This window comes from Sturnus vulgaris, chromosome 2 (genome assembly GCF_052056855.1).
Source record: "Sturnus vulgaris isolate bStuVul1 chromosome 2, bStuVul1.hap1, whole genome shotgun sequence".
NCBI classification, from domain to species: Eukaryota; Metazoa; Chordata; class Aves; order Passeriformes; family Sturnidae; genus Sturnus; species Sturnus vulgaris.
In genome coordinates, this window is record NC_142244.1 from 82,494,747 (window position 1) to 82,511,086 (window position 16,340).

General features: G+C 34.3%; 1 long non-coding RNA gene across 1 annotated transcript; it reads left to right on the forward strand.

Moving 5' to 3' along the window:
• The first annotated feature begins 1,337 nt into the window (after positions 1-1,337).
• LOC148224870 (uncharacterized) lies at positions 1,338-11,597 on the forward strand. Its single transcript, XR_015801984.1, has 3 exons — positions 1,338-1,582; positions 10,681-10,778; positions 11,410-11,597. It is a non-coding gene; the product is annotated as an uncharacterized LOC148224870 (long non-coding RNA).
• The last annotated feature ends 4,743 nt before the right edge of the window (positions 11,598-16,340 follow it).

The window sequence follows — 16,340 nt, forward strand, 5'->3', positions numbered from 1 at the left end:
CCCTTTGAATGAAAAAAATTACTTGCCTTTGGTTACTAGACCCAACCATTATATTAAAGTCCAGAAGACTGCAGACCACGTAAATCAATACTTTAAAATGCTGAAAAATACTATAACTTCATATGAACTGAGAATTCTGACTTTTGTTCAGAGACAGACTCACCAAAAATCACATTAATTAAACAGTTTTGTGGTCTTCTTTTTGCAGAAGGCACTTTGTTGGATCATTTTGGGCAGTCTTTTCCCAGTAATGGAAAAATAATTTCAGAAGTTATTTATTTCATCATATTGCTTTCAATTCTTCTGAAATCTATTTTAGCTCTTGGTCAAAGTATTTTTAAAAATTATATCATTAGACAAGGTTATACTTTATCTTCTCTTTCATTTGTTCTACCTCTTGAACACATCTTTTTACAGAGTCTTAAGGAGACCAAAATCAGTCATAATAAGAATTTCTTAGTTTTCTTTTTTGCCTTTTTTTCTTAATAGTTGAATATCTAACTCATATTATTAGCATATAAATAAAATTTAAATATAACTGAGGCATATCAGAAGCCTACAAGAGGTAGGCATGCTACTCAGTATATGTTGGCTCTGCAAAAGTAGCAGAGAGCCCCTAGATATTTTTCACTCAAAAATAATCTTGTACAAGAAGGTTCCCAAATGACACTTGGCAAAAGATGAGGTAGATCCTCTTGTATCCTTTACAAGCAGCAAAAAAAAGGAAACAAAAAGAGAAGGACACTTCTAAGGTGTATCTCCCTGGAAACCACAGCCACCTGAAACAGATAAGCACTAACCTAGAATTTACATATAATGAATCCCAAAATTATGGAGCTGCAGATGCCTTCTCAGATCTCTCAGGTCTATTTCTGGGTGGATTTTCTAAGGAAGATGAGGTGTACTTTAAAGAACACAGTCATCAAAATAATTTCATTAATTTCTTCTTGTAACAACCACTGCAGGAACTCATGTATCTGTGGAATGTCAGTCTTAGCCAATTTATCCAAAAGACAATATACGAAGACTTTCTAAGTGCAGGTTTCAAGTCATGCTTCCCGTAACTCTATTCCAAAATTGGAAAATTAAAAGGAATTGGAAAAGAACATGGAAACCTTGTTTCAACAAGCTGACCAGCAGCTTGTTTCAGCACCAAACACAGACAACAAAACTCTGCATTAACCTACTCATCCATGAATCCAGTAATTGGGCAGCTGCAGCTTGAAATGCTTAGAACCAACTGTATTTTACAGAAACTTGAATCAACTCCACATAGTAAGGCCCTGTAGCAACATATTGCCTTCTTTTGTTCTTTGCAGACTGATTTTTGAGCCGGAAATTTTGCTTCCTCTAGAGATCAGTGAACATCCTTTCCGAGGGTTGGCTGTTCGAAAAAGTGTGGGACACAAGAGAAAGCAATCAGGTAGCTTGGCACCCTGCCAGAGCCCTCATTGCCTTCCCACATGTGCAGGCTACCTGGCCTTTTTCCAGGAATGGAAGATGCTATCTTTAGAAGATGAGATGCCAAAGGTCTATTGACCATAGAGACATTTTCCAGGGCAGACTCCTTACCTCTGAACAGGTCAGAATTAATTTTAATGTACTGTCTTTAAGTTTTCTGTGTGAATTTATCTGCAAGTGAGACATATCCTAGACAGCTGAAAAAAGAGAGTCCATCCACGGGGATGGAATTAATTGAAAGAAACACTCAGGCAGAAACTTAATTCAAATAGGTAATTCGCATAAAATCTTTAGTGAGAAAAAAAATTGTAAAAGTATATTCCACTTCCAGTCCTCTGTTCTTGAGATCTAAAAATATACGAAGGTAATCAATAGGGAACTGCACAGAACAATCCTTTGGATGAAATGCAGGACTTTCTACTGCATAGGTTTTGCTATTTTTTTCTCATGTTGAACAAAGTGAATTAAGAATGACATTGAGGATACTCTAGATGTGACAATGGCTCACCTTCACTTAGACATTGTTTATACAACTGCCATTACAGGCACTAATTTGGAGAAACTAATTTGCAATTTCTTATTTTCAGGCTGACTTGCAGATTCATTCTTCATTGCTGTAAAATGCTTTCCATGAATTCATAGGAAGAAAGGATTGTATAAGAGTGTTCAAGGCCAGACTGAATAGGGCTCTGAGTAGTCTGGTTTACTGAAAAGTGTCCTTGCCAACGCCAGGTGGTTTGTAACAAACAAAGCAAGACTACAAAAAACAAACAAAAACGAACAAACCACCCAAACAACATTTTAAGTTGTTTAATTTAAATTGCTCAGTTTTCCTTAATGAATTTTTGGTCTCACATAACTTGAGTATGCTTTGATATTCCTGAAAAGGCACTTAGAAGGCAAGTCAGGCACAGAAATCAGAAAAAACGAAATTATTTTCCAATATTTCTCTGACTTTGTGTTGAATAAATTAAATTCATATATATAATTTTCATTTACTACAGTGATTTCTAAAGGTAAAATATTACTAGCATTTTCTGCCAATTCCATATGTAAGAAAATGCCTTGTTTGAGTTTTGAAAGACTTATTTACTGGCATTCTTACAGAAATTCAAAATGAAATGAGTTCAAGAGAAATATTTCAGAAAAAACACCTATAGGATCTTATTCATAAATAAAATGGCTTACATCTTTTTGGTCTGTGCAGCTGGGAAGATTCCTGCTAGGTTTTGCTGTGCAGCTTTTGCTGTTTTAGTTTTGCACTTCATTTTTTCAGGTTTGAGGTCAAAAAGTATAAAGTCCTGTGAAAGTTAAGAAAATCAATCAAGGTAACTGAATATATTTCCATATTAAAAGTATTCATAATGACAGAGGATGTAATGGCTCTCCAAAAGACAGTGACTTGGAAAAACTGTTGGGATAAACTAACGACTCATCTTTGCTCTAGTGGGGCAATGTGGTTAAGTGGACAAATAATTTTTCATTAGTGAGAGATATATTACTTTTTTCATTGAAAAAATTATGTTCCTATTTTAAGAAGGTTATTAAAAATCTGAGAAAAATTATTTAATATTGATATTCTACAATCTGACATTCAGTATAACATTAAATCAAAAGATTACTTATATGCAGTAAATACTTTCTAAAGATAAAAACAGTAATGCAAATGGATAGTGCAATTTTTTCTAGTTTAGGAGAAGACAACAAAATGAGGAGTTTGATGCTGAAGCCACATGCTTGACTGCTAGATAAAGACACTCACTGTTAAACAAACAGATATTACTCTCTCAGAAAGACTATTGAACAAGGTAGTTGATTTTCCACCTCTTAATGGCTTTAAATCAACATGAAATGTTTTTCTGCAAGAGGTGTTCTTGGTAAACACAACCTATGCTTCAGTCAAAGACAAGTTATTCTTCTAAGTAGATTTAGTGAGATGAAAAAGAATAGCCTGTGACACAATGACACAATATAATATTACTCTGGCTTTAAATGCCATAAATTTATGAAAACACAAAACTGTATCTTATTTTCTTTTATGATATGCATTTAATGTGGATATTTCTATTGCAGTTCCTGTCCTCACCCTTTCTAAACATAATACTCATGCTTTTAAAAGTAAATTTACAGACTAGACCAGTGAAATTGAGGGCATGCTATGTAATGCTTATTTAAACCAAATATTTTATTTCAGTTTAGTAACCTGTTGAAAGAAACTCTTAGACAGTTAGAAGAATGTGCTCTTTCTGTTTAACTTGCTTTGCTATTTGCATTTGGTTATACCAGTTAAACTTATTTTAAGAAGAGGGAGAAGAAATTTTCTAGAGAAACCTTTTGCTGAGGTCAAGCTCAGAGAAGTTACACAAATTTTTGCTCTTCCAGTTGTAACATTTTTCCTGATTGTTGATTTGTGAGTTTTTAAAGTTTTTGTGCTATGACGTTCCCTCTGTGGATGAAGAAGGTCTATTCTGTCAATGGTAATACACATTTGCAAATGACCCTTTATATGAATTTCTATTACTACTTTTTTACTCCCCTTCTCGTTTTCCTTCTTTTTTCTTTTATATTTTATTTTATATTGATCAATTTAACTTGCACATACTAAATAATTTGGTTATTACATTGCTTTTAGGGCCTTAACAAAATGTAAAGTATCAATAAACTAAATGTGGTCAACTGTTTCTTTTGACATGCTTTACCTAATACCTCCCTGCATGTGGCTACAGAGATTATGTATTTTTATATCATACCTTATATTTGCTTCATAAATGAACATCTTAGTCAATAGACTAGATTTTATTATGCCTGACCAAAGGACTTAAACAGAAAAGATTTAGAAGAAAGGCAATGAAGGAAAGAAATATGGAACTAAGGCTCCTTAAAACAACATGTGAAAACTGCGAATTGAAGAATATCCCTGACAAACTTTAAGTACTGAAGATTAGAGGTGATTCAAAAGCCTTTCAGAAGGAAAATGGGAGTCAGTAATCCCAAGTTATTCTGCTGAGGTAAAAGTCACTAAAGGAGAGGCTGGATAGGCCTGTTAGGATACAGATGATGATGAAATGGTTAGGGGATGCCTGTGACTCAGACACTTATTCCAAGAGATTTCATCTCCTAGAAAGAATGTGACGGTAGAATTTGTCCCTCGACAGTTGACAGGGGAGAGGCTGATCCTCTTCACCCAAGTCTTTCAAGATTCAGGAGGTATTTGAGATTGATAGAGAGTCTCTCATCATTTTCTGTACTTGGGCAATCTACCACATCTGAAACTGATTCAATTTCATGGTATCACGAGGCATGTTTATCTCAGTGCACTCTGCCTAGATTTTTGCTTTTTCTCATAACCATATTTCTGTCTGCAGAAACAAGGTCCTGCATTTTAACATGAAACTTTTGCCCTTCATGTGTCTTTTTTCGTAGCATGCCCACTGGGGTGAGAGTATCCATGGCGCGAGAAGTGTCTGCCCTATTGTCTAGTTTGAATGTAGATTACTGCCTACAAGTGACTTGGTGTTTTTATTTTGCCCACGCTTTATCTTGGCTTTCATTCCCCCAAATCATAACGAATGCTGATGTCTTTGGTCCTTTGCTGACACCCTAGCCACCACCAATCAATCATAACTATAAAAAAAATTTTAAGTAAATGCAGTTAAACCATGTCACTGGCTACTGCTTAATCAAGTAAACCAGACTGAGAACAATCTTTTGACTTTCCCTTCCCCACTGTGGCACCGTTGCTGTTTCATTACCCATCAATAGAATACATTCCCGAAGAGTAGCAGTGCCAATTCTGATGACTAACTCATGAAAGCATATTCATACTAAATAATTGTGAATTCAAAGCCCTTTTATTTTTTTTGCTTAATTGCTGAGTAAAAGATGGAAGCCCTGTAATAACCACGAACATCATGTTTGTCTACACTATTTATTCAACAAACCCAAGCAGATGAATTGCATAGCTACAGAATATCAAGGGAAACCTCAGAAAAGATGGTGATGTGAAAAACCCTTTTGCAGAGCTCTCAGATCTTCTGAAAACTACAAATATGCTATTTTGGAGTGGAGCTGTGTACCCTATGCCTTGGTTTTCTATCTCCATTAGCTTGAGAGCAGTGGAAATTACTTTCTCTGAGTTGGAGACTGCATATTTACTTAGAAAGACATGAAGAGCTTTCCCTGCAATCTCTCCAAAGCATTTCTCCAAAGTTTGGCTCAATTAAATCTTGGTTTTGGACAATTATATAGAAGGAAATTTGAAGCTCTCTGCCTGAAGTAGTAGTGGTGGTATCTGCAGAAGGTGTGCAAAACTTATCAATAAAGATTTTAGAAATGTTAAAGTACATCCATCTAAAAGACCTCCTAAAACAAATAAATTCATTACTGTAGATTTTTTTCATAAATCTGGATCATGCATGGTTCTGTAGTGCTCCTACCATGTAAAACAGCATATTGTGGATGACTGATGTCCAGTAGTCAATGTACTTTGTAGAGGGTAAAGCTGAAATCCAACAGGAAAAAGAAATAATTTTGGGTCATTTTCATCCATTAAGCCAGTCTAGTGTTTCTGTGCACAGACAGCACTGAAGGTGTCTTCTTCAGAAATTGAATCAATGTAATGCTGAATCACAGCAACATTAAATTATGCCAAATGGAAGCAAGCAAAGCAGATGAAAACCAGACAATCATCTCTAACAGAGAGGAACAGAAGAAAAGAAAAAAAAAACCCAGAGGAAATTTTTAAATTCATTCTGATGAAGTTTGCAAATATTTGAGACAATATACAAGTCATAATATCTATCACTAATTAGCCAATAATTAAATGGAGAGTAATAAAGAAATCAGCAGTGATTTAGGTTTCACTGTAACTCTGCTTGGATTTTAGTGAGCTCCATTTAAGATGAGTCTCTTCACAAATATCAAAGCACTGTAGAAGAAGAAACTGAATTGTCACTGACAGTATAAATATTCCTATGATTTCAGTGGGGAAGGCCAATAAGAGCAAAAAATTAAAGGGGACAGAAGGATGAATGTAAATGCAGCAATGAAACACAGGTGCAATAAAGTAGGATGATTTTGAATTAGTGATAATTTTTATATTTCCTGTTTAAGATGAATCTGGGAAATATTAGAATTAGCACAAATGTTAGTTGTACAACCTTTTCTAACTATTAGAATAAGACAATAACATCACTACAGATAATTTTTCAATCTTCTTATTGTTAGGTAAACAAAACAAGTTATATTTTAGCTATTTGCTCCCACAGCAGTTATGGATTCCAGAGAAATTTTTCCCAAGTACTGAAGTTGACCAAAGTTATTATCTGCTGGAAATCTTTTTTTTTTTCTACTGCTGAATATAGCTTATTTTTATAATTAGAGGGCATTTAAATTTTACCTTCTTCCTGACCTTCTTCCCGGCTAAGTTCTATTTTTACATACACACATATGGAAATTTATTATTTATAAATTTAATTTTATGAATTATTAAGTACAGAAACTAGAAATATAATTTATACCTGTGTATCTTAGAGTGAGATTTGGTTCATTGCCTTCATATTAATTCAGACATGAACAAGGAAAAAAAGAAATATTTTCTTCTATCTTAAGTACATAAGTAATTGAATTTTATCTATAAACTCATTATTAAAAAGAAACTCTGGTTTTAAATCTCTCAATTATTTGCACACATCAAATTTGCATTATTGAGCATAAGAATTTTTTCCTTTAATCCTAAATATTAATTTAAATAGGAATAGAAATGTTTCATAATTCACTAATTAAATAAAAGCAAGTAGGAAAGCTCCATTTTAAAGGACTCATATTTTATTCATAATTTAACAAAGTATAAGATAAATTAACAAAGTATAAGATACCTAAAAAATGCAATAAAATAAATAAATGAGTACTAAGCTCATGGATATCACAGCATGGACACAACTGCCCCATTAGAACATGGAAGGATAGAGGTAACTGAATCACAGAATGAATGAAATTGGAAATCACTTCACTTAGTTCAACCCTCCTGCTCAGAGCAAGGTAACCCAGAGCAAATTGATAGGGGTTGTGCCTGTTTGTTTTTGAATAGTTCCAAGGATATAGACTCCACAACCTGCATAGGTAAGTTCCAGTGTGTGAACACAATCACAAGGAAAAAAAAATAATGTTTGAGTGGAATTGTCTGTGTTTTACTTTGTGTGCACTGAGTCTTGCTCTGTCACTAGACATAATTAAGAAGAGTCTGGCTTCTCCCATCAGGTAATTATACATATTGATGAGATTTTCATGAGCCCACTCCAGTCAGAAGTCTCCCAGCTTTATCCTCAGCTCATGCCACCAATGTTCCAACAACTGCTTCATCTCTGCAGCCTTGCACTGGACTTTCTCCACTAAGTGTCTTTGTCTTTTGAGCTAGGGAGCCCTGGCCTTGACCCAGAACATCAGACGTGTCTCATCAGGAGTAGAGGGGAATAATCACTTCCCTTGGCCTGCTGGTGAAGCTTTTCCTAACTCAGCCTGGGATACCACTGGCCTTTGCTGTGCTTCTTGGTGGGCAACCACAAGGCCATCAGGCCCTTCTTTGCCAAATTGCATTCCAACCAATTTGACCAAATGTTTACTAGTGATTGGCATTATTCCCCTCTAGGTGCAGAACTTGGCATTTACCTTTGTTGAATTTTGTGACGTTCCTGTCAGCTCATTTCTCCAATCATCTGGTGTATCAGAGACTTGTCCCAGTTTTACATTTTCTGCAAACCTGCTGTAAGTGCATTCTGCCCCATTGTCCAGATTGTCAAAGATGTTAAATAGTAGTGGTGCCAATATCACCCCCTGGGGTACATTATTTGTGGCTGACCTCCAGCTGGACTCATTACCACTGATGCTAACCTTTTGAGCCCAGCAATTCAGCAAATTTCCTGATCATTTTACTCTTAATTTTTCTAGCCCATGGTTCATCAATTTGCCTGTGAGGGAATTATGGGACACAGTGTCAAAAGTCTTGCTAAAGTAGACAATATTCACTGCTCTCCCCTAATCTACTGAGCCAGTCTTCTCATTGTGGAAGGCTATAAGGTCAGTCAGGCGTCAATAATTTCTGCTTCAGAGATCCACAATGACTATTCCCTATCACCTCCTTGCCCTCCATATATTCAGAAACTGTTTCTAGATCGGTTGTTTCATCAGTTTCTTGAGGTCAGACTGACCAGACTGTAGTTTCCTCAATACTCTTTCTTGCTCTTCCTGGAAAGAGAGCATTTTCTCTCTTCCAGTCATCAGGAACCTCCCTTGATCCCATGAGCTTCCAAAGATGATCAAGGGTGGGCTTGCAATGGTATCAGACAGCTCCCTCAGCACTTGTGAGTGTTCCCATCCCCATCTTCTATGTGTTCAGTTCTTTTAGGTCATGCCTAATCTGCATTGAGGATAAGCTTACCTTACCCCACACTTTCCTTACCCACTGATTTCAGGATCCTGAAATGGCTGTAACAATGTACACCTATAAAAACCGAGATGAAGAGGGTACTGAATGTCTCTGCCTTCTGCTTCACCAATGATAATTTTAAATTATTGAGATTTAGTTATGAACTGTGCTTTATTGCACGCAGTGCATATAACATTGCACAAAATTTATAAAATAATATTTTTGCACTTCAGTTCCAAAATCTGGTAAAACAGACTTAAATATAGTTGTTTTGGGAGCTGTTCTATGGAACATCCTGATTTTAAGGGAACATATTGATTTTTATGAAACATGAACACTTAAGTTGCAGAATTCCATATGAAGAGATTCTCCCCTCCATATAGTAAAATAAAAACACTGACCTGTTTAATCAGTAAAATGTGGCCAAATATCTTGCTAATTTGTTCAATTCCTCCAATGATATTCATTTTATGCAGTTAGTAAAAATATTGCTGTTATAATAGCAAGATATGATATTGTGATGTATTCTGCTTGGGATATGTTTTTACTTAGGTCTCAAACACTTTTAAGTGTAATTCTTCCAAGATCATAAGGTTTGATTATATGAAATCCAGTTTTAGATGTCTGCCAGGTAAACAGCTTTATTTGAATAGTCATTTAGATTCCATTCAGAACCTTTAGAATGAAAGTATACTTATGGAACACAGTTCACCTTTGATATATTAGATTTTTCCATCAGAGATAACAATTCAATGAAAAATATTGATTAATAATAAAACTGCTAAAAATCTTCTTTCTGGCATATAAATACAATATTTAAATACAATATCTTCCCATTATTACAAAAAGACTATATGGGGAATATGCATTTTACAAACAAAGGAATATAGTATGATCATGCAATTCAATTCTGAGATTAAAAAAAAGAAATCAGCAGCAATGTTCTTTGACCTTTTTCTCTCTTCCCTTTTTGACAATGCTAACAAGACAAACATATTATTTCAATTTGGCTAGTTTCTGGGTTATTGCTCAAATGCTAGCCCTTCTTTGGCTTTGGCTTTGGCTACAGTGAATAAAGTTAACCTACTACAAAACCAATGGTAATAAGACACATTGAAGGTATTTTAAGTTTCATGTCATTGTTGGAGATCTTTCTGTAAAAAATACTTGAGTTTTCAACACTTGGGTGTGAATTGCTTGTGTTTTTGTGCAGTTTTTTACATATTTTTCTTCTGACAAAGGAATTTGAAGATGCATGAAGAGGAATAGTCTTGGATCAGGGAAAATGAAAATAGGATGGAAACTTTAGGAAGGAGAAATAGAAATGTCTATAATAATAATAATATCTAAGTCATTATTTTAAGAAGTCTGAAGAAGTCTGCTCTCTAAAGTTTGAAAAGTAAAAGAGAGAGAATGAAGGAATAAAAGTTCTTATATTTTTGACTCCCATATGAGAAAATGGACATCGGGAACCAAATTATTTTCCTGTGGAAATATAATGATTCCTTATAATTATTCTTATATATATATATATATATATATATATGTGTGTGTGTGTGTGTGTGTGTGTGTGTGTGTGTGTGTGTGTGTATGTACATATTTGACTGAGAAATGTGTCATCTACTCCCTAACATAGTTTATAAAATATGTCTACTATCAGTCAAGTGGTTGTGTGTGGGTGTTAATTATATTTACATGTTGTAATAATGATGGGAAATTTAGAGAAGTTGTTTTGCCCTTTTGTTATTCTCATATCTTGCTTAAGCTTAGAGGAATATCTTTTCTGTTTGCAAAAGGTTCAGAAATGCACAGATGAGGAAATGAAAATCACAGGAAATCAAGTTTCAACAAACAAGCAAGTTTCCCAGTTACAACGTTGACACCCTGATAAGAGGTAGAAGTTATTTCCTCATGATCTTTTCATTGTACCAATGGAATTAATGTTTAAGGACTTTTCAAATATCTGTGAACTGAGATCATTGTCTAGTGGCTAAGAGTATAAACAAAAAGTAGTTCATATCTTTGACTTTGCAACCATTTTGAAAAAAATATTATTTTCCCCTTACTAAGATTTTTTTATATATCGTAATTTCAGCAATAGCATGCTAATAAAAAATGAGGCACCAAAAGCCATGAAAATGCAATTTTTCCTTGTAAAAGTAATGTAGGGAATATACTACAAAGCTTGCTATCCTTTACTGTACAATATTACTTTGTATTTATTGCATTTTGCTTGATATATCTAATATGTTAAGTAAAATTATCTAATAAAATCACAATTTACATATTAGCATATTTAAAATAACTAATAAATGTTCAAAACCTTTAATGATATCTAATGATATCTGTTATTTTTATCCAATCAATTCTGGCATTGGTGAAATTTTCACTATAACTGAATTAGGCTGCAAATAAGGGCCACAGACTAGATAATTTGAAATCACACATTCATTGTCAGTTTTCTTAATAGTTCTAAAATGTAAATAAGCCTTCTGGCAGTGTAATATTTGCTCCTTTCTTGTTAGATTTGCTCATGTACTGGACATCTAAGGAAGCTACAATTTCTCTGAAGCACAAACTTTTTATGTGAAGAAAATGTTTCTTTCAACATTTTTCTTAGTTACCAGGGAGCTGAATGCTGGAGAGGCCATCATTTGTCTTTAAATTGTCTTTAAAAGTCCATTCTGCAAAGACAAATGGGACATAAATTGGAATTCAGGTGAGGTACGTTTAATGCACTTATAACTTTCACAGTTATATTTAATTAACAATGGACACTACAGCAGTGCATAATTTCAATTGCCAGGTGTCTAAGCACTAAGACCAGGTAAAATCCCAATACAGACATTATGTTATTTTAAAAGGTATATAAATAGCCAAATCATTTTAATTTTAATTTTAATTTAGCACATTTCAGGGTTTTATCCAACCTGTTTTTAAATGACTTATGTCTATGGTCTGCTTGAGGTTGATTCCCAAATCTGAAGCTATCTCTGATATTCAGGACACTGCAGCCCAGCTTTAAAATAACTTTGTTTCCAATAAATGGCTGTGCATTTCAGGGACTGCTTTACCGAATTAGTTCTGCCTGTACAGGTGGCAACATTCTTGTTATCAAAGTTGCTGCACCCCAGATGAGCAAGACAGCAACTTTGAAACTTTGTCTTTTCAGGGGGTTCTTAATTTTTATTTTTTTTAATTTTTTTTTTCAGTACAACAACTTTCTGTGCTGTGTGTGCATGAGCATGGGATTTCTCTTGGTTTCTCCTTTCCCTAGTTTAAATCTCAGATTTTCTTCTATTTCTTTTGTAACAGAAAGTTACAGGATATTGTTTCATTTATTTACACGAGATGCATGGAGTCATCTTCATTCCAAACTAAAATATTATATTAATTGTCAAAGTTTTTTCTAAGTTGATTGTACAATCCATCCTTTTCTCATGTGTTATTAGCTATATTAATATATATCAAAGAGTTATATCAGTGTTTTTATTTTTTTTCCACAGACCACACCTGTTTGAATAACAAAATATTTTGGTTGTTTGACTGGATTCCAAATTGCTGTTCAGTTTGACAGCATCCATTATCTTTATAAGCACAAAGTTTTCATTCACCCAGAATGTATGAGGAAGGTTAGTTCTTCACTCTTTTACTGTTTGTGTCTGAATAAGATTACTGCCTGGTGTTTATTTGTTTTCTTTTATGGATCATTATTCCTTGCTTTTTCCCAGCTCAGTGCAGAAGAAAATCTAAACAATATGGCTTACATTAGGAATTGTAACTTGCACAATATGGCTTACATTAGGAATTGTAACTTGCAGCAACAAAACATATTGACAAAAAATACATAGAACTTCTCCTTTCACAGGGTGTCCAAACAGAAACACATTTCAAATTTCTCAGCAGTCTCCTGGAACAATTTTAGTCATAACTTTTCTAGAAAATCTGACTTTTCTGGAAACTTACTTCTAGAAGAATTATTTGTCAAGATGAGAGACGTTTTGAATTACTCAGGACTAACTCAGCTCTAAGGATAAAATGAGTTATGTAGTGAACAGGAAAAATGAATTCTTAATCATGAAGAGCAGTGTGGGAGCTAACATGATGGTATTTGTGGTATTTGTGGGAGACAGATCTAAGGAGGAGGAATTCTAATTGCCAGATGGTAAGGTATTAGCATATTCCATCGTCCTTTTATGTCATAATGTGGCTTGACACTGCTCCTAATTCTACTTCCTACAGTTTACTTCATTAGAATCCAATCCCATTTTAAGTGTTTAGTATTACAGCTGGGACATTGTGTAAGGGTATGCCAGTAGTAACAGTGTTGCTAGTTCTTTCTTAAAAACAATCTTTTCTGGAGAATATGGATAAATTGAGGTATTTGAACAAACATAAAAAATGTCAAAGTCAATTTCTTATATATTGAAATTTATATACAGATTAGATATTGTCTATGGTGTTTTTTGTTCAATTTTGGTTTTGTTTTTGCTTTTTCTTAAGTTATATGCTCCACATATCTATTTATTACAGATTTTCTTGTTTTTCAAATTGGTGAGGATCCAAGAATTTTTCCTTAATTCTGCTCTCAAGTCTGCAGAGTCTATGCATATGTGGGAACATATATTGTTATATATATATATTCTGAACCACAAATAAATTGCTAGTTTTCTTAATGAACACATTGCATTTTCAAAGAGTAATTATGTATTTGTCACTATCTCCTTCCATTGTCAGTGTCTATTAAGTGTTCCCTACAGGCCCATCAAACATGGGCTCTCTGTGAAATGAAGCATTGCAGTCAGGCAGTTTGAAAACAAGTATTACCACCCCAGCAGATGGAACATCAGTAATTTAGTACTAATCAGCTCAACTGGTTTTACATAGTTTCTGCCTTTAATGTTCTGTGCCTTCATTTTATGTTATTTACATCTGACTTGAGTGCAGCTTCAAAGGCTGGCAGCCATCAGTAGCCGACTGGAAATATCTCACTGTGATTAGATCCACCTTGTAAAGCAATCCCACGACTGGGTGGCCAGGACGATGCAGATTCTGCTACACACCTGCAAAATTACTTTCCTTATGCTACACTGAACTGTGATTAGGTAGATAAAGGGCAGTTTGCCATTGCAGGCCACCAAGCAACCATGCTGTTATCCTGTCAACTTGCAGCGATGGGAAGACAGATGAAGACAAATGGTATATTGCTGAGCCACCTTTGCCCAGGCAGAGGTGAATGAAATGTCAAAATTAGGGTCTTTTCTGGACTACGCCAGCTGCTATCTTTTCCTCACAGCATCAGTTACTACTGCTGTTTGAATTATGATTAATATCACCATCCTCTTGTCAAAGCTGTTAGAATTTGTCTTTCATAAAGGGTTGTGCAGTGCTTCAGGGAAGTAAAGATTTTGTATGAATTTCTTTAATGATTTTTTTTTGCCTCAGTTTTGCAAAGTATATTGTACCAACTGAATTGTTTGCCTTTAACAGACAGGTATATCTATTACACTACACTCACCTGTGCATATGGCTGGCATTGTATTAGCTGAGAAAATGTTGTCTTCTTGAAAAAACAGCACTAAATTATTCATTCATACTTGCAAACTGAAAACTTGTGGATTGAATATGTGTATGTGTGTGTATCCAACACAAAATACAAGTAACCCTATATATAAATCCTTTTTCAAAAGCTTTTATTTTTAAATTTCATGTGGGAAATTAAAAATGGAACCTGAAGAAATTTCAGATTTTAGGTTTTGTATAGTTATAGGCACAATGCCATTACATGCTGAAATATTCTTCTCAGTTTTATTTTTCTATTTTTATCATATTAATAAGTCTATATGCCTTGGAACATTTAGGAGAATTCAAATTGTTTATAGGCATATGGAAGATAAGATCAACATTTTTTAAAATGTGGGAAAGACCAGATATACCTAATTTAGGCACTTGGATCTATGCTTTTAAACTACAGGTAAATTGCTAAGTCCCAGTACAGTAAATGAAAGGAAAAAGTAATGTTTGAAGGTCTCCAGGGAGAATTTCTAAGCCTTAACTTAGATGCCTTCAAAGGTTGAATGTGGTCTTTGTGATGCTTTGATTTTGTGTGTGTATGTGTCTGTGCTTTAACTCTAGTAGAGGTAAGGTCAATTTACTTCCATTAGTACTGACTGTGGTCAAGCAGTTCTCTTGATAAAAGTGAAACTTAACTGTAGACCACTCATTAGTATGAGAAAGGATATCAACAGGGGGCCATTTGTGCTGGAGTTTCCCTTCATGACAGTGGGACTGCGTTTTGGCATTTAGTGTGTGATTTTAACTTTCACATATTTTCAGAAAAAAAAGCCCTAAGAATGTTAAGTTAAATGCTATGGTCTTAACAATAATAGCATCCTTTGATTGCTACCAGGTCATTAGGATTTGAAAAATAAGACTCCAGTTCTTTTCGACATGACCAGAAAAAATCTCTAGAATGAAAGATATAAGAAAAAATACTAATAAATACTTATATAAGTATTTTGTAAAAGAATTCCAGGAAAAGAAAGAATAATGCTTGCTTATGGACAAATAACAAACTTTTCTTCCCAGGACATGAAAAGCAAGGGTTGAAGGCAAACCAAATACTAAAATGTGTTGAATGTCATACTTAAAATCCATTTGTCTGATATCCCTTCACTTGTGCTAGAGACAAGACTGCATTATTGTGAAAGAAACAAAAAAACAACCAAAAAAAAAAAAGATCACATAAACTTCCCCTGACCTTTAGGGAGCAATCTGAGTTTTTACTTTTTCAGGAAGCAGTTTGTATTCTGAGAAACTGAGAAATTAAACAAATGTCTATTCAATGGAATGTAAATTTATCAATATGGCACTTGTGCCTCATGGAGGGGCAATACGACTTTGGAAAGTAAATTGCCTGCTCTTTAGATGCCTTCTGAATTGGGAAGAAATGTTTTCCACAAGACTGTTTTTAACAGGTGGGGTGCATGTTACAGCCATGTGTCAGATGAAATTCAGAAGTTAATCAAATCAGTTTTCAAGTATGAATAAGAGTGGTAAGGCTTCTGTAATAAAAATAGACTATAGGACAAACGTTTGAAAAGTGACCTTCTCCTTTATTGTACCAATTCCTTAGTGGGTAGAAGTTATTTCATCCTTTTTTTTTTCTTTCTTTCTTGGTAGAATTGCTCTTATTAAATTAGCTACAAAATCAGATGCTCTAATAAAGCCAGGTACAAAGTCTGTATAAGACACTAATCCTGGATACTACCATAAACTTCATTATATTCTGTTGTTTTACTTCCCTTGCAAAGGCAAAAAACGGTTTCAGATCATTAAATAACTGCAATAATTTAGAATTAAATAGAAAGATAAACAGTCACGGAAAATTTTTTCAAGTAGCTGCTCAAAGAGCTTGTACTTGTTAAAGACAAGAGACACAACAGAAAATGTGCCA